The sequence below is a fragment of the Staurois parvus genome, unplaced genomic scaffold, assembly GCF_062004578.1.
Source record: "Staurois parvus isolate SC_StPar_1 unplaced genomic scaffold, SC_StPar_1.0 ptg001330l, whole genome shotgun sequence".
In the NCBI taxonomy this organism is placed as follows: Eukaryota; Metazoa; Chordata; class Amphibia; order Anura; family Ranidae; genus Staurois; species Staurois parvus.
The window spans coordinates 551105-576594 of record NW_028319126.1 but is presented as its reverse complement, the minus strand read 5'-3'; the positions used below and the strand labels follow the sequence as shown (position 1 = coordinate 576594).

The window sequence follows — 25490 nt, the reverse complement described above, 5'->3', positions numbered from 1 at the left end:
CTAGCCTTGTGTTCTCTTCCTTGTCCCCAACCGTAGTAATGCACTAATCATCTACCTACATTGTGCCCTAGCCTTATGTTCTCTTCCTTTTCCCCAACTGTAGTAACGCCCTATCCTTGCATTATCTGCCTAGTCTCCACTGTAGTAATGCACTGATCATCTACCTACATTGTGCCCTAGCCTTGTGTTCTCTTCCTTGTCCCCAACTGTAGTAATACATCGATCATCTACCTACATTGTGCCCTAGTCTTGTGTTCTCTTCCTTGTCCCCAACTGTAGTAACGCCCTATCCTTGCGTTATCTGCCTAGTCTCCACTGTAGTAATACATCGATTATCTACCTACATTGTGTCCTAGCCTTGTGTTCTCTTACTCATCCCCAGCTGTAGTAATACATTGATCAGCCAACTTCATTATGCTTCATCACTGTATTATCTGCCTAGTCTTAGCTGTAGTAATACATCGATCAGCTACCTATGCTGTTTTCTGTGCTTGTGACCTTTGGCTCATCTAAAGTATCACCTAACGATCTGTATGATCTTTGTGGCTAAAATGTATTTATTTTTTTTTGTAATGGCATGGACCTTTCACAATCACTGTAAAATCAAAATAATAATGGCACAATGAAGAAAAGTCCCCCTCCCAAAAATGAAACATTTCAACAGAAAATAAAGAAATCTCTGAAATTAAAGCACAGCAAATGCAAATAAATCACGTATTTGAATCACAAAATAACACAAAGAAATAAAAAATGCAAACGCTCAGAAACAAAACTGTAACTTAAGAAACAAAGTAGAAACGGAAATGAAGGAAAATTAAAGATCCCCAACCAAAGAGTTTAAAAATGAGAACCAAAAATACCACGGGACAAAAAAAAAAAAATGGAAGTTCAGAAGTAAAAAAAAAAAGTACATTACTGTGCAGTTGACTTACATCCACATATTGCCCGCATGTTTTTTGGCATGTAAAAAAAAAAGTTTACAGAACAAAGTTGTATAAGAATGTCAAATCGATACATTCTTTGCATTTGTTTTCCCTAATACTTTAACCAAAAATGAAATCAGCTGATTTTTTTTTTTATATATATGTATATATAATCTGGAGTCATCATTTAGCTATACTTGTTTTTGTATAAAGACAAATGACACGAGTAAGGTGACAAACACAGGACTCACAGCACAAAAACACAAAGAGAAAACTCCTGCACCGTAACTTGATCACACACGGCTCTTTTCTCTGTGGCTCGAATTCTCTGTGTAACTATTTTTTATTTTTTTTTTAAATAATTTGATCTTGATAGTAATTTAATTTTAATTGAAAAAAATAAATAAAATCGAGCAAAGTGAACTAAATCTTGTTACTACTTTTTGTTGTACGTAAGGTTGAATGCTGGAATAACGCTCCAAATTGGGAGATTTTTGTGCCTAGTCATACTAGATTTGTAATTTTCTGTAACGGAATATAAAATTGTCTTATCTATAAGGAGTTGATCGTTTTTGGGGGGGGAAATACAAACATCTAATGGATGGAATAAAGAAGGGGGGTGGGGGGGTGGGGGTGAAAAGTAAGGGTACTGGGAGAGGTCAAATCTATGAGGACACTAGACATTGGATGAGAATGAGTAGGCCGAGGGTGTGAGTCAGTTGCCATGTCCATGATAAGGCGTTACGTAGTGATCTAGCAGCTTTTGAGCTTCTGGCTGTAAGGAAGGGACAGGCAATATACAGAACAAATAAAAAAAAATTAAAAGAAAAAAAAAACAAAAAAACAAAATGAACATTTGCATGCCCATCTAGAAAAAGAAAAAGCAAAGTCTAAACACTGACAGATATTACAAACCCTAAACTGCAACTTGTTCGTCATGCAAATCTCCTTCACCTTTTATTTTTTTTATTTTTTTTAAATCACCCACCCAAAATGAGCAAGATCCACATCAAACAAAAGCAAGAAAAATATTAGACAGCATTATCTTTTTAAAAAAAAATAAAAAATAAAAAACAACCCAAAAAGTTTTTTTTTTTTTTCTTCTACTAAAAAAATTATAGAAGTGAAAAATATGAGAGCGAGGTTAACATGAATAGCAGAGCGAAACCAGTTCACAGCAGATGGGGGCTTTAGGTTCAAGACGTTGGCTCATCCTCGGAACAATTTTAGCTGCGGGTCAGAGAGAAAGGTGTGTGAAACGATGGAGGACTCTTACTGGATTGACACCTGGCACACCCACTACGGTCCTAACACAGCACGGATCACTGAGTCGAGGCAGCTAAAGTTGTTCCTCAGTAGAATGTGTTAGAATTTAAAAAAAAAAAAGACAGCATATTTTTGCAGCTCAATTTAAAAGCAGGGAAGGGTGGAATTTTTGAAACAAACCAAGCATCAAATAAAGGACATTATATTTGAGAAGAGTTACACCGACAGATTAAAACCACACGGGGAAGGGGGGGAATAGGAAAACATTCTCATCTCACAAGGGAGAAAGTGAGTCCTTTGATGCCAAAACATAAGGAATGCCAACACAGTTTTCCAAATGATGCACACACAGACTGCATAGGTGCGGAGCTTGTCCACCTGGATCTCTTGGTGTTGCTGATTATGAGCATGTTGCGTTCAGTGCAACCTAACTCTTGGAAGCGCCCTTGTGTGTCCGTGTATTGGCATCTTTAATCGAGTTGTGCAATTTGCAGTTTCCTATAGCAGACGGAATTGTTCTGAAACCTGATTGCTCTGGGTTTCTGCACTGACGATTTAATTTGCACTGCTTTATTGCATTCACCCAGGGGCGGACTGACCATTTGAAAACTCGGGCACTGCCCGAGGGCCCGGGGTCAGTAGGGGGCCCCATGAGATGCCCCTGGTACCTTTTTCATAGGCTTTTTTGAGTTTGGGCAAGGACACAGGGGCCCCATGATCCCCTATTGCCCAGGGGCCCCATGAGTTGTCAGTCCGCCCCTGCATTCACCTGTATGTCCTGCAATGATGTACAGCTCTACACCAACCAGTGGCTCTTCCAACCAAACATTCTGATTAGTTGATGATCAGATGCGTAAATGTAGTTTTAAGTTGCACATTTTTAATGCATAATTTCTGGAATCCACACCAACCGGGGAGGGGGGGGGGGGGGGTTAGGTTAAACTATGGATCACACAGAAGTGCTGTCTGTTTGTGCATGACAAATAAACAGGAGAAGAAAAAAAACTGAAAATATATTGGTTTATATCGACAGTGGGTCATATCTTGGCTGCAGGATGTCGATGCATGCTTAAAGTTGCATTTAGGGAAAGTATACAAGAAATAAAGAATAAAACTCCAGCAAGCTCGGGGAGGAATGGGGAGGGAGGCGGCGAGGAAAGAGAAGGGGAGGTAGGTGAATGAAAGCAGCACCGAGCGCCACATCGCTGGACGTTTTCCGACAGTTCGCGCTTTGCTTAATAAGCTTAAGATGTGTTCAGTCACCCACGGCAAGCAATCGGTCATCATCTTGAAACGTTTTGCGCCGTGTCTAGCTGCACATAGTTGATCTGTGCACTTATTAAGAAAGCCCTTTTTGTCTTGCTATTCATCAGCTGCAAAGTGGCTGTTTTTAATTGAACCTCTTTGTCCACCATGGCTTCTAGGAGCCCACGTACTGCCTGCTGCCAGGTTCAGGGTGGGAAGGATTTTATCGTACGGTTTTAGTAGCTGCCACCTCTGCAGAGAATGTCTGATATACACTGTGGTGCTGACAGCTCATCTAATGCTCTGTAATCCTATAATCCTGCTGCTTGATGGTCTGTTACGGAGCTGAGCTCATCAGACAAACGGCATGGCTCTGCAGTGCTGAGAAACTCTCATCTGCTCGAAGATCTCACCTGCGATTTTGAGGGATCCCATGCACTACAATTGTGACACTGCCATCAACATGGCCCATTGTCTTATAAGGGGAGCCGGGAGATCCCCCAAATACTGCAACCAAAAGGGTATTCTGAGCCAGCTGGATGAGCGCACACAAGCTGCAAACTCCTTTTGATGCAGTTTGTCAAAAATAACAGTCCCCGCATCATCGTTTGGGATGCCACCGGCCACTGTCAAGGACAATCGCACTCCGTACAGCAGTAAATGGGTAGCTGAAATCAGAATTTTGCAGTATGCGGCATTCATGTGTATAGGTATGGCACAGTTCAGCTGGAAAGCAGCTTTATAATAAAAAAAGGTAAGCCAGCCACAAATGTTGGGGCTCATTCAATAAATTCACAATGTCAATGTGGCAACCTGTGGCAGTCCACCCGATCCTAGCTTACACTTATCAGACTAGTAAAAATATTAAATCTGCTTGTCATTGGTTACTACACTTGTATGTCAGTACTGCACATAGCAGCGCTTTATTGAGTATCTGAGCATCTTGGATTTGGATTTTTTTTGCAAAAACTATGCATGGCTTGTTCAGATAATGACTCGAGAAGGATTTTGGAGTGGAGGATAATGAATGCAGAGAGAATAGTCACAGTTCTCTGCAAATGCCATTTTGGCAACCCACTAGCTTCCCTGCACCTCGCTGAAACTGCAGCATGTTACAGGCTGTCAGCCAGTCAGGGAACGCAGTGATGTGTGAACTGCAGCATTCTAGATATTCTTTCTGGGGGTGCATAGAGATGTAAATGGGTCCTAAAATTAAAAACCAATGCAGGAAGTAGTTATTAAGAGGCAGTAAATGGGTTGGTTTTAATTTTGGCTAAATGCTGCTTTCATTCATGGGATGGAGGGGTCAGCCATGGACACAGGAGCCTTTTAACAAATGTACCCACCAGCTGCCATTACAGAGCACCAGAGAGATACTGAGATATTCCCCATCTCTATTAAAGCTTGAGCATCATTAACACATTCTCGGTAAAGTGCCAGCTCCTTTGTCACCGGGGGGCCCCTGTCTTGAGATTCCACAAATGGTGAACAGAGGACGCACAGCCATAATCTGCAGACGTCTCCCTCCTCCACACAATGTCACTGAGCGCATTACCTGCGGCTTCTTCATCCAGAGATGTCCCCTCAGGGCTCCCTCATGCAATCTGGGTCAGTGGCTAATTTTAAACAATTGGATGCCACACACTGCACATTCCACAGATATTAAAACGTCACAATCCTCATTCTGCTTGTTAACCATTCACTCGGCACATACAGGCCAGATCTTAACAATAGCACACAGCACAAACAGCCCGAATCTCAACAACGGCACAGGGTACCTACACCCCTGACCTCAACAATGGCACATACAGTTGCAAGAAAAAGTATGTGAACCCCTTGGGATTACGTGGAGTTTTGCATGAATTGGGCATAAAATGTGCTCTGAACGTCATCTATGTCACAACAATAGAAGAACACAGTCTGCTGAACATAATACTACAAAAACATTAGATGTTGCCATAGTTTAATTGCACATAACATGTAAACATTCACAGTGCAGGGAGGAAAAAGTATGTGAGGCCCTAGCCTAATGACTTCTCCCAGACCCAATTGGAGCCAGGAGTCAGCCAACCTTGACTCCAATCAGTGTGATGATATTGGATGTGTTGCTGACAGCTGTCCTGCCCTTAAAAAACACACACCTGTTTTGGGTTTACTGGTTTCAAGAAGCACTGTCTGATGTGAACCATGCCTCGCAGAAAAGAGCTCTCAGAAGACCTACGATCAAGAATTGTTGACTTGCATGAATCTGGAAAGGGTTACAAAAGTATCTCCAAAAGCCTTAATGTTCATGAGTCCACGGTAAGACAGACTGTCTACAAATGGAGAAAGTTTAGCACTGTTGCTACTCTCCCTAGGCATGGTCGTCCTGTAAAAATGACTGCAAGAGCACAGCGCAGAATGCTGCATGAGGTAAAGAAGAATCCCAGAGTGTCAGCTAACGACCTACAGAAATCTCTGGCACATGCTAACATTTTTGTTGACACATCTACAATAAGGAAAACATTAAACAAGAATGGAGTACATGGGAGGACACCACGGAGGAAGTCATTGCTGTCCAAAAAGAATATTGCAGCACGTTTGAAGTTTGCAAAAGAGCAACTGGATGTTCCACAGCACTACTGGCAAAATATACTGTGGACAGATGAAACCAAGATTGAGTTGTTTGGGAAGAACACACAACACTATGTGTGGAGAAAAAAAGGCCCAGCACACCAACATCAAAACCTCATCCCCACTGTAAAACACGGCGGAGGGAGCATCATGGTTTGGGGCTGCTTTGCTGGCTCAGGGCCTGGACGGATTGTTGTCATTGATGGGAAAATGAATTCCAGAGTTTATCAAGATATTTTGCAGGAAAACGTATGACCATCTGTCCACCAACTGAAGCTCTGCAGAGGATGGGTGATGCAACAGGACAATGACCCAAAGCATACAAGTAATTCAACAAAACAATGGCTGCAACAGCACAGAATACACCTTCTGGAGTGGCCCAGTCAGAGTCCTGACCTCAACCCGTTTGAAATACTGTGGCATGACCTTAAGAGAGCGATTCACACCAGACATCCCAAGAATATTGCTACACTGAAACAGGTTTGTGAAGAGGAGTGGTCCAAAATGACTCCAGATCGTTGTGCAGGTCTGATCTGCAACTACAGGAAACGTTTGGTTGAGGTTATTGCTGCCAAAGGAGGGTCAACCGGTTATTAAGTCGAAAGGTTCACATACATTTTCCTCCCTGCACTGTGAATTTTTACATGTTATGTGCAATTAAACCATGGCAACATCTAATGTTTGTGTAGTATTATGTTCAGCAGACTGTGTTCTTCTATTGTTGTGACTTAGATGACGTTCAGAGCACATTTTATGCCCAATTCATGCAAAACTCCACGTAATCCCAAGGGGTTCACATACTTTTTCTTGCAACTGTACAACCCAAATCTCAACAACGACACAAGGTACCTACACCCCTGACCTCAACAAAGCAACATACAGTCCAAATCTCAAAAATGGCACATACAGCCCAAATCTCAACAACGACACAGGGTACCTACACCCCTGACCTCAACAACGGCACATACAGCCCAAATCTCAACAACGGCACAGGGTACCTACACCCCTGACCTCAACAACGGCACATACAGCCCAAATCTCAACAACAGCACATGGTACCTACACCCCTGACCTCGACAACGGCACGTACAGCCCAAATCTCAACAATGGTATAAAATTGCCTATGCTGCAGAATCCGACAAAACACCAGACCTGGAGTAGAGAAGTTCTCTATTTTATAGCAACCAATTAAATGTTTCCTTTACCTCCCAACATTAAAAAAATAACTTCTAGTTGCTATGGTCAGCATAGAAAATTTAAATCCATTTTTATTCATGAGATCCTGATCTATATACAATGGGATTTCGAGCTGAGGCTGCCATTGATTTTGAAAATTCTTGAGCAAGCCACACATTAAACAACTGCAGAAAAGAAAATTGCTTGATTCCCCCAGTCAGTGTTGATGGGGGAATCTCTCCCACAGAGCTTTTATATTCTGACAGCTTTAGCTGCCGACAGTGATTGAACAAAAAAAAAAAAAAACGACAGGCTGGTTGTACTGAAGTCAGTAATACCAGCCCGGCCCTGGCCAATTTCACCACTTTTTAAATAGCATAAATATAGTTATCCCAACTGGAATACCACAAGTGTAATTAAAGTGGTTGTAAACCTCAGACATGAAATGTGGACAAAGCATATCCCTCTATGGCAACCTTTTTCAACCAGGATGCCTTCAGCTTTTGTCATGGGTGTCTTAGCAAAATGCCGAAAAAAATCTCAAAGATTAAGCCTGCCTTATAGTTGCTCAAAGCCACATATTTTCATTGTGCACCATTGAAACCTTCTAGCCACTGGTGTTCTAACAACCAATGACATAATTAGTTAAGAGGACATTGGGCCCCTGCACGGCATCCTTGTTTGCTCCTCTCCATCAGCATTGGGGTCACATTAGTTAAGTCAGGGAGAGAAACTGAAGGAGAAGAGAAATGTTGGAATACTAGTCAGTACCAGTGTGCAAAGGTGTGATAAATAAACTGCCTCTAATGTTGGTTGTCCTACATGTGTGGATGTTTCTGCGAGAAGTGGAACTGTTTATTTTATACATTTTACAATGGGGTGCCTCAAAATTGTACATCATTTCAAAGGGTGCCTTGACTGAAAAAAGGTTGAGAAACACTGTTCTTTAGTGTTTGTTTTGTCAATTAAATGCACCAAGTGTCAAGTTTTCCTGACACCAAGAGAAAGTGGTGATGGGAGGGACCTCCAGCAGATTGACAGCTTCAGCTCTATTCCTGTGAGCTGTGTGGAGGGGGGATGTGTCTCTTCCCTCCAATCAACTCTTAGAGCTCTCCTCACTGAGCGCTGCAGAGTGTAATTTCAGCTCTGTCCCCTTTTTTTCTGAACTCTGACAAGCTGTATAAATTCAGCACTTTGAATGGACATAGAAAACAGAACACTGCAGATAAACAGGTACAACTTATGTAGGAGGATTTGTTTCATCTCTTTGTATCACCTCAGGCTAGCCACTTCACTGGGTAGATATAAGGATTTACAATCACTTTAAAGCCCAACTCCGGACAAATACAAAAAAATGATCCCTGCAGTGTGGCTTTGCTCATTAATTGCTCATTTAACCCCTTTTGCCGCCAGGTCAATACATCGTATGGGCCTGACAGCAGGGGGTTTTATATACAATCCGGTGGCTGCAGCCACTGCGATTGTGTATAAAACGGACAGGCAGACTCCTATCTATCAGGTGGAAGCAGTCGGGTGGCTGCACTGCCGCCCAATTGCTTCCACAGCCCTCGGTACCGGTGCCTTCCCTCCGCGTATGCTCCTGCCATGTATCTGGGCCCCACTAGCCCATCCTTCTTTCTATGACCCGGAAGGCGACATGTATGATGTCACTTCCAGGTCACGGCTGTCGCTTTCTATCTGCATTACAATACATCTAGTGGGGACAAGGAGGAGACATACAGGGTCTTTTAGACCCTGCATGTCTCAAAGAGAACCTGTCACCTAAAAATAATCACATAAAGGACTTTGTGTCCCCTATGTGATGAAAAATATACTTTTTTAATTGCAAAAAAATAGTTACACCCAAGTACATAACATCCCGCTAAAAAAAAAAAATTGAGGCCCCCACATATAAGCACATATGAGCATAAACGCACACATCAGGGCGCAGACCCGTGAAAATGTTGATTGTGATACACGTTACATATCACTGTGCATGCCGGAGTGAGAGCGATAATTCTACCACAAGACCTGCTCCATAACACTAAACTTGTGACCTATAGCGGCTTGTGAAGTGTTGCCTATAGAAAATATAGGGTTCTGAAGTTTGTCACCATTTCATAGGTGCACAGAAATTTAAGGTTTGGTATGTTGGGTATCTATTTACTCAGTACAACCTCTTCCTATATATTTTACCAAGAATGTGGGTAATTTATTGCGCTTGTTTGCCCTAAAATTCACTTTTAGTGTGTTTTTTTACAGAAATTATGGGATTCCTAGACCTTTGTGGCAATATCCAGTGATATACAAAATTTCAAGTACCAATACGTTATTCTCTAGGGTATCTACTTTTAGAAAATATATAATGTTTGTGTAATCTGAAATAATTTTTTAAACTTGTGCAAAAACGGCACTGACAGCTAAAGGGTTAAAGCCTGGGGGAACAATAAAGGAAGATTTACTTACCTGATCCTCTGCTCCTCCCTGCAGCAGCAACACCCCCACTCTCCACTAGCCTAGTGTCCTGTTGACATTAAGATCAGTGCAGGGTAGATAGTCCTGAACTTTATGGGAGAACACTGAGGGATAGTCCACTGCCGGACCACGGGGGAGCAGATAAGTTAACCACTTCCCGTCCAGCCCATGTATATAAATGGCCAACCGGGAGCAGTGCAGGAGCGGGTGGCCGTTTATAAACGTCCTCCCCGCTCCCTTCTTGTGTGCGCTCCCTGGGAGCGAGCAGCACCGCGATCTGGTGCCCTCTGTGTCATTCGAAGTGTGATAGCGCTGAAAATTGGCCTGGACAGGAATGGGGTAAAAGTGTCCGAGCTGGAAGTGGTTAAACAGTTTACCCCCCCAGACAAAATTAGCAATTATCCCTTGCAGTGTGGGTGCAGAGTTTCCCTGGAGTTGGGGTTTAACCGAATTTGAATGCCAAAAAATTATAATAATTTCAATTTTAATGTCATCAATATATTCACGAATTTCAAATCGGGGTAACTATATTCATGGCATTCCAAAAGGAGTAACTATTTTTGTGGAATTCAAACAGGGGTAACTATGTGTGAAATACAAATTGGGGTATAATTACCCCAATTTGAACAGTCACAGTTTAAGGTTGACAGTACCTCATATATCTTTACAGGCCTAAACAAACTAAAATATGTAACTAATTTACAAAATGCTGCCCTTCTTTACAAGTCCCATCACTCCGCAGTATCCGTGTGAGAGCTCTACATAGATACTGAAGGTTGCTCTGCAGATTGATGCACCTTGAAAAAGCACTGTGGTAAATTCCTTTCCTCGACTGACAACGCAACGCATGCAGGCCTAAGATTTCATGTTACAAAAAAAAAAATGTTTCTTTTTATCAAAGGAAAAGGGAATTTTAGGTGAACATCAAGAATTCGCTGAGAGCTTTGTAACATTTTTCCTCGGCCAATTTAATTTTTTTTTTCTAAAAAGAAGCTTTGAATTGATTAATTACCCAGATTCCTAATGAGAAAAATCTATAAGTGCTTTGATTTAGTTGTTGTCTGTAAAGAATGCATATTTAATAGCCATACCGACCCACTCAGGACACACAAAGACCGAGACTTTAGAAAGAAGAAAGGACCAGCGACAGTGGGTTTAGTGGAAGGCTTGAAAAGCCTAATTAACTTTCCGGCATCGCCTGAAATCTGGGCCATAACAAATGAAAGGATTTCTACGGTTTGAAGTCAACGTGAACTTTCTTCATGAGTAGCTTCTTGCCTCCTCCCCACCCGCCAGTTTCATTAAAAAAAAATAACATCTCAATTAGCAGAACGGTCTTCCAAGCCGCTGTATGAAAATCTCTGCTCTTTATTTTTAGTGGTGCAGGCACGGGAACCACTTGCATTTCCATTTAACACTTGGGGCTGCTTTAATCTTCAAACAGCTGCCTGTTTAAGCCAGATGTGCTGCAGGCTCCAATTCTTCACAGTGTGTTTTACAAGCTGCTGAAGTCAAATGGAAGCAATTTCCCAACGTTAAGTCCTGTCTTCCTTTCTAAATTAACTCGCTGAACCGGGTGTAAATTTCTTGTCACATGAAATACAGACTTTTCTCTGTGTTTGATGGGTCAGGCTCCTGTGGATTTTCGGGTTTGTTTTTTAATGCTAGCTCTGTGTTTTTGTCTGGTCAGTGCCGATGCTTGGCTATAGGGAAAAATCTATTGTAGAGTGTGGTGTCTGAGGCTGGACCTATAGCTTACATACGCTACTTCAGATCTACTCAACCTTTTTCCAGTTAAGGCACCTGTTACTAGCTTAGTTTTTTTCATATTTTAGAAGTGGGTGTCTCGAGATTGTACATAATTTTAGTTTTATATATTGCAACAGCATCCACACATATAGGACAACCTACGTTAGAGCAGATTTATTTTTTTCAAGCAAATACACTTTTGCACACGGGTACTGGCTAGTATTCCCGAATTTCTTCTTCATTTTCTCTCCTCCAAGCAGCTAATGTGACCCCAGTGCTGACATGCAGAGGGGCAGGGGTCAATCAGGGATGCTGTGCAGGTGCCCAATGTCTTCCAGATCAAGGTCAGCAGTTGTTAGGACACTGGTGGCCTGCCTGCATGCACAGTGCCCAAGGTTTTACTGTTGCACAATGAAAACCTGTGGCTTTGTGTAACATAAAAGCAGGCTTGAGCTACCCACTAGTTTGTACACAATTTAGGGCAATTTTTAGGCGTTTTGCCAAGTTATCCCTGAAGAACCCAGAAGACACCCTGGTTGGAAAGGCTGCACAAAATTATGTGGTCCCCCTTGAAGGTTATTTAAACTTTTGGGAACCGGTTACATGTTCTACCCGTTTTTACATTGGAACATGTAACATGTTCCCAATGTTGCAGCCAGTGTCCGACTTCCACCTCGCCCCCCCGTGACAGCAGTATGGGGAGAAGTTCCCCGTACAAGCTGTCATTTTTTTTAAAAATCGCATGGCTGTGTGGGCGGAGCTCCAGAGTTCTGTGAAGAATAAACTACAAGTCCTGACAGCCTTAGCAGCTGTTGACTTGTAGTTCTCAATGAACTACCACATGCTATGGAGCACCGTGGTAATTCATTGATTCTTCCTGTCAGTGTATCTGCTTGCCCGTATGGAATGTACTGGCAACCAGATGTACTGACAGGACTGCAGAAGTCCTGCAGGGCACCAGCAATCTGCTGATCGCTGGTCCAGTGCTTTACAGGCTCCTGCAACAAAAAAATATTAAATGCACATTTTTTTGCCTGCAGTTGAAATGTTACTAAACCCAGAACCCTGTATTCACTATATCTGGTCTTCCACGTTACACACAATCTGCTCTGAGTGTCTTATGAGGCTGCCGGGCCACTGACCCTCTGTGTGGACAGTGCTGATTGGCCCTGTGCTGATCACATGCTCCCTCCCAAAAGGGAAAAAAAATCCTCTCTAGCCATACACACCCCTAGAGCTCTGTACTATCAGCAGATGGATTGGGGACATTAGAAGGGGAGGATCAGAGAAGAGAAGATCAAATTGCCTTTTTACACAACGCAAAGGATTAACCCCTTAGGTTCCACAGTGCGTATATCAAGCATGCTTTCCTGCATATCCAGACTGATTTTACTGTTGTGGGTTTAGTAACACTTTAAGTGGTTTCCAGAAAAAGGTGCTACTATGCTACACAATGTGATTTCATATATTTGGAAAAAAAAGTAGCGGAGGTTCCCACTAAATAGTGTCTACAAGTATCAGAGGTCTACACAAGGCTCTAGATACATCTGTGTTTGTAATTAACATGACTTTTTTAGCTGCATCTCCACAAGCACCCTCAACTCTCACAGCCAACGCTGGCCGTAATACATCTGGTTAATGGAGGATTGTTAATCTATTTTTCTTCTTCTAATGCTTATTCTGACTGGGAAAGACAACTACAAAAGCTAAATGTATTATGCAGGAATCGGGTCTGCATCCTACTTGGCTTGTTTCTCTTTCTACTTTGTTAACGTAGAGGCTCGGGTACTGGACACTCTGTGTGAAGGTTTCTTTCTTATAACAGTGTTCAGTTGATGGCATGTACAACCAGATGGACATTTTTTTTTTTTTTTTTTTACTTTCCTGTAGGTGTACTGTATGAGAATACCTGTTGCAAGTACCAGAACCCATAGCTACTGGTTGCACTTTTTCTCTTTCATTTTTTTATTGTTGCTATATGTACTTTATTTCTTCCTTTCTTGTGTGATAAATTTACAATGGCCTCTTTTGGTTGAGAACTGTGACATATTATGTTGGTCTACTCCATGCCGATCACTTCCTTTGAGATTACTGATGGAGTACAAAATGTAGCATGCATGTATCCATCTTTACTTTTTTACTGTACGAAAATATAATAAAGATTATATAAACATTTTTTTTACACCACCCAGGCATTGTAAATTATCTTATTACATATGCCTGGAAAACCAATTAACCTAGATTCTTGTATAGGCCTGTACACCCTTCACACCCTTCAGTTGATCCCTCTGCTACATCTTCAGTTCAAGGGCTACTAAACTGCATGGTCTAGCACACAGACTGGAACTCTACCACGTAGCATGACAAGGTCCTAGACTTTTTTTTTTTTCATTTTTTTTTTCATTACAGTGTATAAAGCAATTGTAGATTCCTCCAGGTATTTAGCAACCTAATCATTACTTTCTACTGCATCATTTACTTTCTCAAGCACTAAACAGTTGGGATCTCCAGTCTCCCCCCCCCCCCCCCCCCCCAATACCTCCTCGCTTCCTCTCCTTGGAAAAAAAACAGCTTTTCTCAACCTTTTTTATTATTTTCAGGTGTTGGGGAACCCCTGCTAAAACCAAGTATGGAGTAAGTGGGGAAAAATGTCCTTTTATATTGGTGGTCAGTGGGAAGAAAGCCCTCCTTTACAGTGATGTTCAGAATGACAAACGTAAAGATAGCTAAAAAGATCACTGGTGTCATGTCGCTGACACTGCCATGTGGCATTGGCTCTGGAACTATGCAGGCGCCATAATATAGGAAGGTCAATCAGCCACAGCCCAAAAAAAACCCTACCAACCTTTGGAGGTACCTTAGGGTTCCACAGATCCCCGACTGAGAATATCTTCCTTACAAAATTGGTCCTTTGCAGATCCATTCCTAGAGCCTGAGCCAAGCAGTGTTTTGCTTACATTATCAAGAGTAAAATGAATATTCAGTTTTCTATAAGGGAATTATGGCAATAAGCAATTTTCCAGCAGGCTGTGCATTTTTATCACATCCAAGAGCTCATCACTTATCAGTTAAATATTCCATAATCTGACTAGACCTGTAGATATTGGTCATGTTCGATTCCTTTTAGCATTTCACCCCTGTAGACACCCAGTGCCAAAGTCTGACACTATCCCTGTCTGCCTTGTGATGCCAAAACCCCACTGCTGTGTACACCTGCAGGCTGTATTGTCAGCCCAGGCTTTCTTCTCCCACAGCACCTGACCGGCCCACAGAAGCTAACTGAGGACACGGCTGACACAGGGCGACACAACGATGACAAATAGGGAATTTGCAATGGTTCAGTAAACCCCACCAAGCTCCATGTTTCTGCCTCCAGGCTGTTTAAATGTATTTTCTGATGCTGTGTTGCTCTATTTGGATGCTGACAGTCCGAATAACACAAACATTTATTGTATACGAAATGTCACTTTTTCTCTTGTTTATGAATGTAGGCAGAGGGCAAAGTGACTATCTGTTGACAGAGGGGTCACTTCACTGCGTGTTGTGGGCCACAGATATGGAACTGGTTATGGCTAGACAAGGATGTCTTTAGGCTGGGTGTGCAGAGAGAAAAAGCGCCAAAAGCAGAATGTATAAAGTCCAGATTTAGTTTTATTTAGACACTTGTATCTTAAAAAAGGGCAGCAAAGAACACAGAAACTTGTGTTCAGCATACAGTATTGACTGGCATGTAAGTGATGTAGGATAAAAATAAACATCAATTATAGGGATATACAATACAAAAATTAGGAAGTCAAGTACAGAGAGAAAATGTTTGCACTTGATTTACTAATATCCTCGGTATATGTTTGTGTTGCTTAGATTTAGAATACATTATAAATACCTGTGTATTTGCTCTCAGTCAATGCTAAATACCAATTACAATCGTTTGTGGTATTTGTAGCACTGATGAAGGGAGGTTTTTTGAACCTCTGAAAAGTGCTGGTTTTATGATACAAGAGTTTAACTAAAATTAAACTGGACTTTACATGTTGTGCTTTTTTTTTACTGCACACCTTACTTGAGGATAGAGCCAACTTTTGGCCACCACGGCTGGGAGAGGTGCCTAGAATTAAATGTTTGTATGAGAAGCTCCAGCTTTTGGCTGAAAAGGATGCCATGAAGTTAGCCACTCTAGAGGTTCATACCAATTTAGGACACACACTGACCAGTGGTTTAGATGTGTTGCTTTTTTGGAGGTACCAATTGAATAGCAAAATGGAGATGACCTTGAGTTCATATCATTGAGCTTGTTCTTGGGTGAATGAGCAAGTAAACACTGGAGAAAACCATGGACCAGTATTGTCCAAGGTGTAACACTATATGAGACATCCTAGCTGACTTATTTCATTTATGTTTTCAACCCAGTCCTTACTTTTTTTAGAACCTCCTATATGAGCATTTCTCAACCACAGTTCTGTAGAACCTTTAGGAACCCCCAACCTCTGGAGGAACCCTGACTATTTTCTGCCCCTTAGACAGTTAACCATGGACACCAATGAACTCTTTAGTGATTTGCAAGGTGGAGATTCTTCTTACTGGCCACAAATGTAAGGAGCATTCTTCTAAAAGTGACTATGAGTAGGGGTTCTATGAGACAAGAAATGCTGTGCTATGTGGATAATATCTCCCAATTTCTAACACTGAAAATAAAGGTTTAGTTCTCAAACATCTGGGATGGCGTTGGGGCTTTATTGTGCCCCATGCATTTGATTGTTCTGAAATTCTGCAGTTAAGAGTGATTTGATGTTTTTTTATGGTCCATTCACACTAGAATGCACATTCCATGCAGGTTTCCCCACACTGCCTTCAAAATGTACTGCCCTTGCAATTTGCAGTATGTTCCTGTGTGATTCCTAGTGTGAACGGGCCCTTACAGTCCTTATTGATGCTTTCATGGTCACTCAGTGCCAGTGCTCTTTGTGTTGCTAGTCCCATCGCAGCAAAGTGTCCCCACTTCCTCCTCACCGGCTGTTATTGACAGCAGTGGGAGCCAATGGCTGTCAAGTTCAGGATCAGGTAAGTATAAAGGGGGCTGAGGGGGCAGCTGCACACTGAATGTTTTTTTTTTTTTTTTAACCTTCATACATACAGAATGCATGAAGGTAAAAAACCTTCAGCCTATAGAACCACTTTAAGCTTCACCTTCATTACTAAGCTCAGGAGCAACTGCACTTGCAAAGTGCACAGTCTATTTGCCTTTAAAATCAACCTCATCGCGTATCAAGCAGGGACTTGATCCTACATATGAAATAAACAATGGCTGCCGTTACATATGATATGTAGAAACAAGGCTTATTAAATATGAATAGGTCTGTGTTGGGATAGCAAGGTTTGAACATACTGTATAGCTAAATACATTTTTAAAGCCTATAATATCCCTTTAAGTAAACCCAGTTTGAGTAGGTTGGTGTAGATGTTTATTGATCATTGCTTCAGCCAGAGGTATCTAAACAGAGCCTCCAGATGTGGCCAGAGCAAAGCACTGATCTCCGTCTGATGCAGGGAGTTCTACACACTGCTTCTGGGGATATTACGTGGGATTACTGAAAAGGAGACACACACACACACCTCAATGTTCCTGCCCATACATCCGTATACAAAACGCTCAAAAGACACTTTATAAACAGAATTCCTCGACTTTCATCTTCTCTATAAAAAGCCATTCATAACAAAACCTGCAATTCCATCTCACCACACAACATCCATATGTGGAAAGATCTGGAGTAAAGAGAATGGGTGATCAAATCTTGAAATCAATATCCACTCTCTCTTCAGAGAAGCACTAGTGTCTGATTCATCGCTGCTGCCCATGTAGATGCCAGGAAGCCCAGTAGGTGACATTCAGTCCAGAAATACAACCAAGACAATTGCTCTCGCACTGGGTAAAGTGACAGCTTACACATGTGTAGACACTGGGGCTGCTGTATAAAAATGGGGACAAGGAAAAGGGTTTGGAACTTAAAGCAATCAATAAGAGTCTTCTTTTCAGTCTAACAATCTCTAGAAATAGGAGTGCTTGAATCTGACTGGTTGATGGGGTAACATGGCTAGTTTTGTCTCCAATTCCATACATCAGACCCAATGGCGTATTATGGCAGTAAAGAGCCGCTTTGTGGAATCTCTGCTGGGACTGGGGTGAGGGATGGAGAGGAAAGTGAATGGATGGAACTTCTGAACAAGGAAGGGAAAATACAAGGCACACTTTCTAAAAAGCTTTTCTGCTCAGCGTAGGCAGTTTACTGAGACGACCGGACACAAGAACACAGAGACAGAGAGACACCATGCAGCACATGACACAGCATGCAATGCTGATAACCTGCAGTGAGCCTGTAGCACTGGGTCTTACCTCATGCTGCAGGCCCCACCGACATAAGAAGGGTCCAGCTCACAACTGACACATGAACAGCATGCTCCAAACTGGGATGATCACTGGTCAGATAATGGACACACGGGCGGCAATAAAATTCTCTGTAATGCCATCTGCATTCTTTACTTTGAGGTGGGCAGAGCGGGCTGGAGTCTGGCATTCCTCAATGGACCCAGAAGGTCAACATACCTAAGCTGTTGCTCCAGAGAAAGCTAAGTACTGGGCCGTCTGCTTTATGGGATTAAGTCTCTCTTTTCCTGATGTTGGACGAGGCCTTGTTCTCAACTGATCACACTTATACTTGAGCCTTTTTGAGCCCAAAAGAATGGTTGTTCACAGATGGGCAGCTGTCTCTCAAGGCAATGTTTTTTGGTTGAACCCTTTCAAAAAGTCTGTAGATGAAACTTGTTAGGGTTGGACTACACTACAACTGGAAGTAACGTATCACTATAGCGAGTGAGGGGATCGGGTGAGATGCTGTGTAAGGGGCACAATGATGAGTTTACGGGCACCTCTGTGTTTGATTTGATGGGATGATTTTAGCTTCATGCTCGTAAATGGCATCTTAACTGAGATGAAATTTGGGTGTATATTGGGGTTACACTATTAGGCCAGCTGTAGACAGTTCGAATATCAGCCGGTTCAGCAGGTATAGTATGATCGATCAACTTTTGTACAACCAGCCTGCTGGATTTTACATGTGATTATTGCTAGCGGCTGTTATAGCTGCTAGCAATAATCACTGTGTTCTCCCAGCAGGGACAGCTTCCCCCCTGCCCAGAGAACAGAATGGCTCTGCAGGACAGATTCCCCTGTCAACATTGTCTGTGTTGATGGGGGGAATTCAGGATGTAGGAAAGAAATTGGCTTCATCTATGGCCAGCCTAAGTCTTCTTTTTTCTTTGCTGGGAACAGAATGGCTCTGAAGGAGGGATTCCCCTGTCAACATTGTCTCTGTTGATGGGGGAATTTAGGATGTAGGAAAGAAATTGGCTTCATCTATGGCCAGCCTAAGTCTTCCTTTTTCTTTGCTGGGAACAGAATGGCTCTGAAGGAGGGATCCCCCTGTCAACATTGTGTTGATGGGGGAATTCAGGATGTAGGAAAGAAATTGGCTTCATCTATGGCCAGCCTACGTCTTTTTCTTTGCTGGGAACTTTTTTGGAAGCCTGCAAAGGGGAGAGTGGATGTGTGGGTTGGAGGCTGTGTTTTTCATTACAAGCGCTACTGCTTATCATTCATTAGATAAGCAACAAGAGTCGGTGAATGCAAGAGAGTGCAAGGAAGTGGCTGCATTTATCACGTGGTGATTTGGAGTTGACTACATGCGTCTTTTCACATGGATAAACTTTTGTGGACTTTTTGATTTCTATAGCACTGGTGGATTGGACGATTAAAACGCTACTGTTCAGCACAACCACTTTTATGAGTTTGTAGCACTATAGTTTACACAGCACTACCTCATATCTAAAAAGTTGTGCCAGGTTGGATGGATGAAGAATGTTTTTTGGTTGACCAATCAAGGGGCCAGCTTTGGTCACAGCTGGGCAGCTGTTTCTCTATGCATTGTTTTTGGTTGACCCATCCAGAGGCCAGCTTTAGTTCAAAGGTGGACATATTAGCCTGAAAGAGAAGTCCCTTCTGTGATCTCTCTTCCTTCTTGGTCAATAAGTGAAAGCAGTGAAGGTATTGTGAACTCCTTCCTTCAAGGAAGAAGGAACAAGGTGACTGCTTGTACTGAGATGTTTGACAAGCTAAAAAAAAATTCTCTCCTTGATATCAGGCTTGTCTGTTAACAGTAATCAGTACTATCCCATAGGAAAGAACTTCACAGCCAATTTCTCATTTGATCTCTGCAAGTAATGCCTGAATCAGAGGCATCGCCTGCAATGATTACTCTGCATATCTCCCACCAAGCCACAGAGATCCAAACTGTGCCGCAGACAGCCACTGCCTGGAAGTCCTCGGGTCTATTCTGAATGACAACATCAGGGGGGTTCGTGTGCTGTGAAATGTGAATTCTAGTATTCCAAGATAAGAGTTCACTTTGAGCATAATTTTACCTTTCTTACATCTGACATTGTGCAGCAGGATGCTGAGATAAAAGGTTTTGTATGGCATGTATATTACCAGATGGCACTGCTATTCACGTACAGTGGAAAAGGCTCTGAATTTCAGGGTCACTATACAACTATCTGAAGCATTTTAACTGGCAACTATATTCTAGAGTTCAGGGCGTAATGGAGGGAGATAGTGATTTACAATATGTACTGTCTATTGTGGAGCCTACCTTACAATATTGGACTTCTACAAAATTTGTAAGAGTATGCAAGCTGTATTTGTCTCCTCTGCTGGTGAATGGAGGAGTAAGTATAATGGGCTTTATGGTAGTAATCGTATATCTAGGTCACCGTACATCTAGTAGTAGTTAATCATATTCAACCAGACTTTGTTCTGTCATGCCAATGACAGAACAGGCCCAGTTGAATGTCACTAATTACTATGAGCCAAATGTAATCTGTTATCACCTCACCTGCAGGCCAGTGAAATCACCCTACTGTTGGAACTGTGTGTGGCACCTTAAATGGTGGGTTCAGCAAATGGATGTTGCTTCCATTTTGGTCCATCTTTAATCACTGGTTGACTGTAATGTGTGTGGTAGCTTCTTCACATTGGTTATAATTAGGACATTGAATCAGATTGGCTAAGGTGACTTTTGTTTTACTTGATCAAAATTGTACATTTTGCAATGTGCACGTATAACCTTTTTCTTTTAATGTTGCTACCATTTTCTATGTGCATGATGAGGTTTTCCATCATGGTAATGATGGTGAGTAATCAAAAACAACAACCATATTAGTTGGGGTGTACTACGTAACGGGGAAAACTTGCGCCTAAGGCCCCTTTCACAAGGGGAAGATTCCGTTTCAATCAGCAGGGGCTCTGCTGTATGGGCAGCTGGAAGTAAACCGACTTCACTGTCTGTTTACACCCGTCTACCCTCTGATCTGCTCTGCCTAAACAGAAAAGGGCAGATGCCCTTCCCTCGTGTTTTTTTTTTTTTTTTTAGCAGACCTGATTGGACCCAGAGGTAGGAGGGTGTAACCGTCAAGTCAATTTACACCCACCTGTCCATAGAGTGATTGAACCTTCCCATCAGGTCTGCCTGAAAAACTGACAAGTGGACATGATCTGAATGGCCCTGTGAAAGGAGTCTTACACACTAAAATCTGACCCCACAAGATAAGGGCAGTCTGTGTATCCATCCTTCGTTGTGAAGGCACTTGGCGTGATCTGAGGTCTATCCATCGATGCAACGTACAGCCCCTCCCTAACCAACAGAGTAGCTTGTAAGGGGAAATTCTATATCTTGATTTGTGGTTCTCGTAGAAAAGAATGGACTTGTTCTCCTTCCATCTGATGGTCTTTCAGTGACCACAGAGAAGTGCTTGTGGAAAACATATGTCTTCACACAGGTGATGGGATGGTCATTCTCAATGCTTGAGGAAACCCAGTCCTAGGTCCACCTGGAGGACACTGGGATGGCTAGATGAGCTTGATACAGATGGATTAAGACCAAAGGTTTCTACTGTTGCAGCAGTCTTGTCTGTGGATTTATAATGCATCTGAAGGAACCATATACTATTCAGAAGTATTATTTGTTTGTTTTTTTTTGATAAAGGGATATTTATTTAGACATCAACAACTGATGTCTAAGTAAATATCTATTTACCAATCTGCAACAATAGAAGCCTATGGGCTTTTTCCATTTGTACTGAGTTGTAAGGGAAAGAATTTGGAGTTCCAATTTTGAAGAAAAACATTTGCAAAGGGGCCCGTCTTGGTCGGTGAGCTGCTTCAGCACTCTGGAAGATGACTGTAGTGCCTTCTACATGCATCTCGGTATCGGCTTTTGGTCTCGGTTTGTTATGGGTTTTTGCCTAATTATTTAGGCTTCACACATATGTATTGTGGTATTTATTTTAAGATGATACTCAAAACACGTATGTAGAGTAGCTACCTATGCATATGCAATACAGCGCACCACAATGGACATAGTATGAGTTGTGGCATCCTGCATTGAGTTAAGTTCACCTGTTGAAAAAATAATAATAAATGCACATTTTTTGCAGGGGAAAAAATGAGCATTTATTTATTTTTTTTGTTTTTTTCTAAGCAGCCTGCAGAGCATTGCATCCATGGGTGCAATGCAAGGCTCCTGCAGACTCAAATAACTGCCTGCCTGTACTGGAGATACGGGCAGACGGCTATCCTGAGAGCAGGATGATCAAGGAACTACAAGAGCGCTCATCAGAGCCCTCACAGTTCATTCAGAATTGCAGGCCATCTGCCTCAATGGCTGACAGTACTGGTAGTCTACTCATTCACAGAAAACTGTGAAGGACACAGCCAAGTGACAATGGGTGTGGGGAGAGGATCTCTGGCCTGCTGTCACAGAGCAGGGAGCGCTAGTGGCAGGAGGTAGGCACATAGGAGCATGTTACACCCTAAATATGGGTGTAACATGCTCCTAAAGGTGAACTTATCCTTTACAAATGAATGTGCTACATTATTATGACAGCGTACCTTAATGGACAAATATACAGGAACAATTGTTTTGGGGGCCTGGCTGGGTTTTTTATGCTATTTGGGGCTACATTGAAGAGAATTCCCCTCACTCAGTGTGCCGGTGACAAAGTTTTAATGGAAAATACACTTTGGGGTATAGTTATAAAAAAGAAAAAATCCATAGCTGTTCGTCCATCAAAACCATATGTGAATTCAATCTGTGCAAAAGGGGCGAAATCTAATGTTCTCAGGCTAGATTCCCTACAGATTGAATGTTACTCATTGAAAAAACTGTGAATGGGAAAAATAACACATTGTGGCCATTGGATGGAGCTGCCCATACTTCTTTCCATCCATGGCATTATGGAAATGGTATTCAATCTAGGGGCCATAATGCCGTATTTTCTCCATTCACACTTTTTTAAAATAGAATAACATTCGAGCTGCAGGGACTATAGCCTGAGAACATTTGATTTTGCCACATTCACACAAAGCAGATTTACATGCATTTTTGATGGACAAACAAGTATAAAACATTTCAATACCCTTTTAACATTACAGCAAGTAAATGTTATTATGTGCCTAAATATATGTGCGTCATGACTGATCTTTAATATAAGTTTTCTGCCTGTGCCATCTTCAGATAAAAGGGATCAGACAGGGGTGACAGACTCCAGCCACTTGGGGGCCCTAAAACCCTCAATTGGGTATAGGTGGAGTGAGAGAAAAGCAGCAGACAGAGGCGGGATTAGTGGGGATCGGGGCACTATATACATGTCTATCTTCATAAGGGATCTCTAGAGCCTGTTCAGCGTCCTTTCGTAGCTGCAATTAGTGTGATGGCAAGACAAAATTTTGTTGCCTGTGTTCAGAAAAAGACTCAATATATTGTTTTTGATTACGACTGACTTGGTAAAGCAATCAAAATGAAAATCGAGCGATGGATTGTAAGGAAAACAAAACTTTGAGATGGGAACAGTTTGCAACATCCACAGACATGGATAAAAATAAAAACTGTAATGATTAAAAAAAAAATTGATCACCAAAAAAGTCATGCGGTACAATGTGAAGTGGATCAACATGAAAATGTTGTGTAAATATATACAGAGCTTGTATATATTTAATCCATACAGGTAAATATTTACCTATGTACAGGTACAATTACTTTAGGCTTTTGGTGGTATTGGCAGGGGTGGACAGACAGAGAGAGGTTAGCACTGGCTCAACCTGCCCATTTGCAGCATGCTCTGTACGCCTGCTAGTCCCCGATCCCCCGCAGACTGTGCCTGGACCGCCAACTGCTGGAGGCCGCTCTGTCCCGACTCTCTTTTATTGTTGAGGGCAATTTCCTATAACAATTCCTCTTATGTGTAGAAACTGAAAAGGCCCTAGAAGTATAGAGCTCTGTTCATTGCAATTCTGCAAATAACATTCCCTTCGAATATCCCAGCCTGAACAATAAATTCCTACAAATGTCACTGTGACAGCTACATATTCTTGTAACTCTGTCCTATCTGATCATATCTCTTTCAGATTCTTCCACCCTTCCTGCAATGGTGAGATTTTCCCAGGTTACTTTTTAGCAGTTTCCCCTGCAATGGTGAGATTTCCCCATAATATTTTGTGTCTCCACCTCTCCCACAATGGTGAGATTTCCCTGTGGTCGTTTTTCTCTGCCCCTCCCGCCATGGTGAGTTTAGAATGTGGCAATCTGGATCTCCGCCCCCTCCTGCAATGGTGTAGTTTCCCCACAGCCGTTTGTGTCTCTGCCCCTCCCACAGTGGTGAAGTCTCCCTGCAATTGTCTGCATCTCCACCTCTCCTGCAATCATGAAATTGTCCCAGGGCAGTTTGTGTCCCCGCCCCTCCCCCAATGATGAAGCTTGGTCTCTGCCCCTTCTGCAATGGTGAAATTTCCCTGCAAATGTCTGTATCTCTTCCCCTCCCACAATGATGACATTTCCCCATGGCAGTTTGTCTCCTCCCTTCTCACAATGGTAAAATTTCCCCATGGCAGTTTGTGTCTCCACCCCTCCCTCAATGATGAAGTTTCCCTATGGTAGTTTGGTCTCTGCCCCTTCTGCAATGGTGAAATTTCCCTGCAAATGTCTGTATCTCTTCCCCTCACGCAATGGTGACATTTCCCCATGGCAGTTTGTCTCTTCCCTTCTCACAATGGTAAAATTTCCCCAACGCAGTTTGTGTCTCTGCCCCTCCCACAATGGTGAACTTTCCCTGCAATTGTCTGCAACTCCACCTCTTCTGCACTGGAGAAATTTTTCTGTGTCTCCATCCCTCCCGCCATAGTAAAGTTTCTCCATTGTAGTTTGGTCTCCCTCCCCCTCCCCCCCCCCCCTCCTAATGGTGATATTTTCCCAGGGCAGTTTGTATCTTCACCCCCCCCCCCCCTTCATGGTTCAGTTTCCTGATGGTAGTTTGGTCTCTGTCTCTCCTGCAATGGTGAAATGTCCCTGCAATTGTCTCCTCCCCCCTCCTGCAATGGTGACATTTCCCCCATGGCAGTTTCCCTCCTCCTCCTCTCTCACGATGGTAAAACCTCCCCGTGGCAGTTTGTGTCCTCACCCCTCCTGTAACAGTGAGATCACATGATAGTTTGTGTCTCAGCCCCCTCTCACAAGGGTGAGATTTCCCCTCCTGCATTGGTGAAGTTTCCCTGCAGTAGTTTGTGTCTCCACCCCTTCTGAAATGGTGAAATTCCCCTGCCATAGTGTGTGTCTCCACCCCTCCCACAATGGTGAATTTCCCAGCAGTTGTCTGTGTCTCCACCTTTTCTGCAATGGTGAGCTTTCCCCACGGCCATTTGTGTCTCCACCCCTCATGTAATGGTGAGCTTTCCCTGCAATTAGAAAGTTTACCAATGGAATCTGTAAAATGAGTCTGGTGGCCTTCTGGTGGCATTTACCTTTTAAATGTTGACCCTCAAGAGATTTTGTCTTGTGTGGTGTATCAGATGTGATTATGTTGTACTGATTTGTCTTTCCTGCCCTGAATGGATGCTCACTATATTTGTCCGCATTTCCTGGGGTTCACGTCTCAGAGTGGCCA

The 25490-nt window shown here is 42.5% G+C and overlaps 1 protein-coding gene across 15 annotated transcripts in view; it reads right to left on the bottom strand.

Moving 5' to 3' along the window:
• Positions 1 to 25490, bottom strand: part of NRXN3 (neurexin 3) — a 454309-nt gene that overhangs the window by 11707 nt on the left and 417112 nt on the right. For 3 of the 15 annotated variants that reach the window (XR_016308255.1, XR_016308253.1, XR_016308254.1), the window contains one exon: positions 933 to 1698. The exons of the other annotated variants lie outside the window; for them this stretch is intronic. The gene's annotated coding sequence lies outside the window, so the exon portion shown is untranslated. The remainder of the gene's footprint in view (positions 1 to 932; positions 1699 to 25490) is intronic. 15 annotated transcript variants of the gene reach the window in all.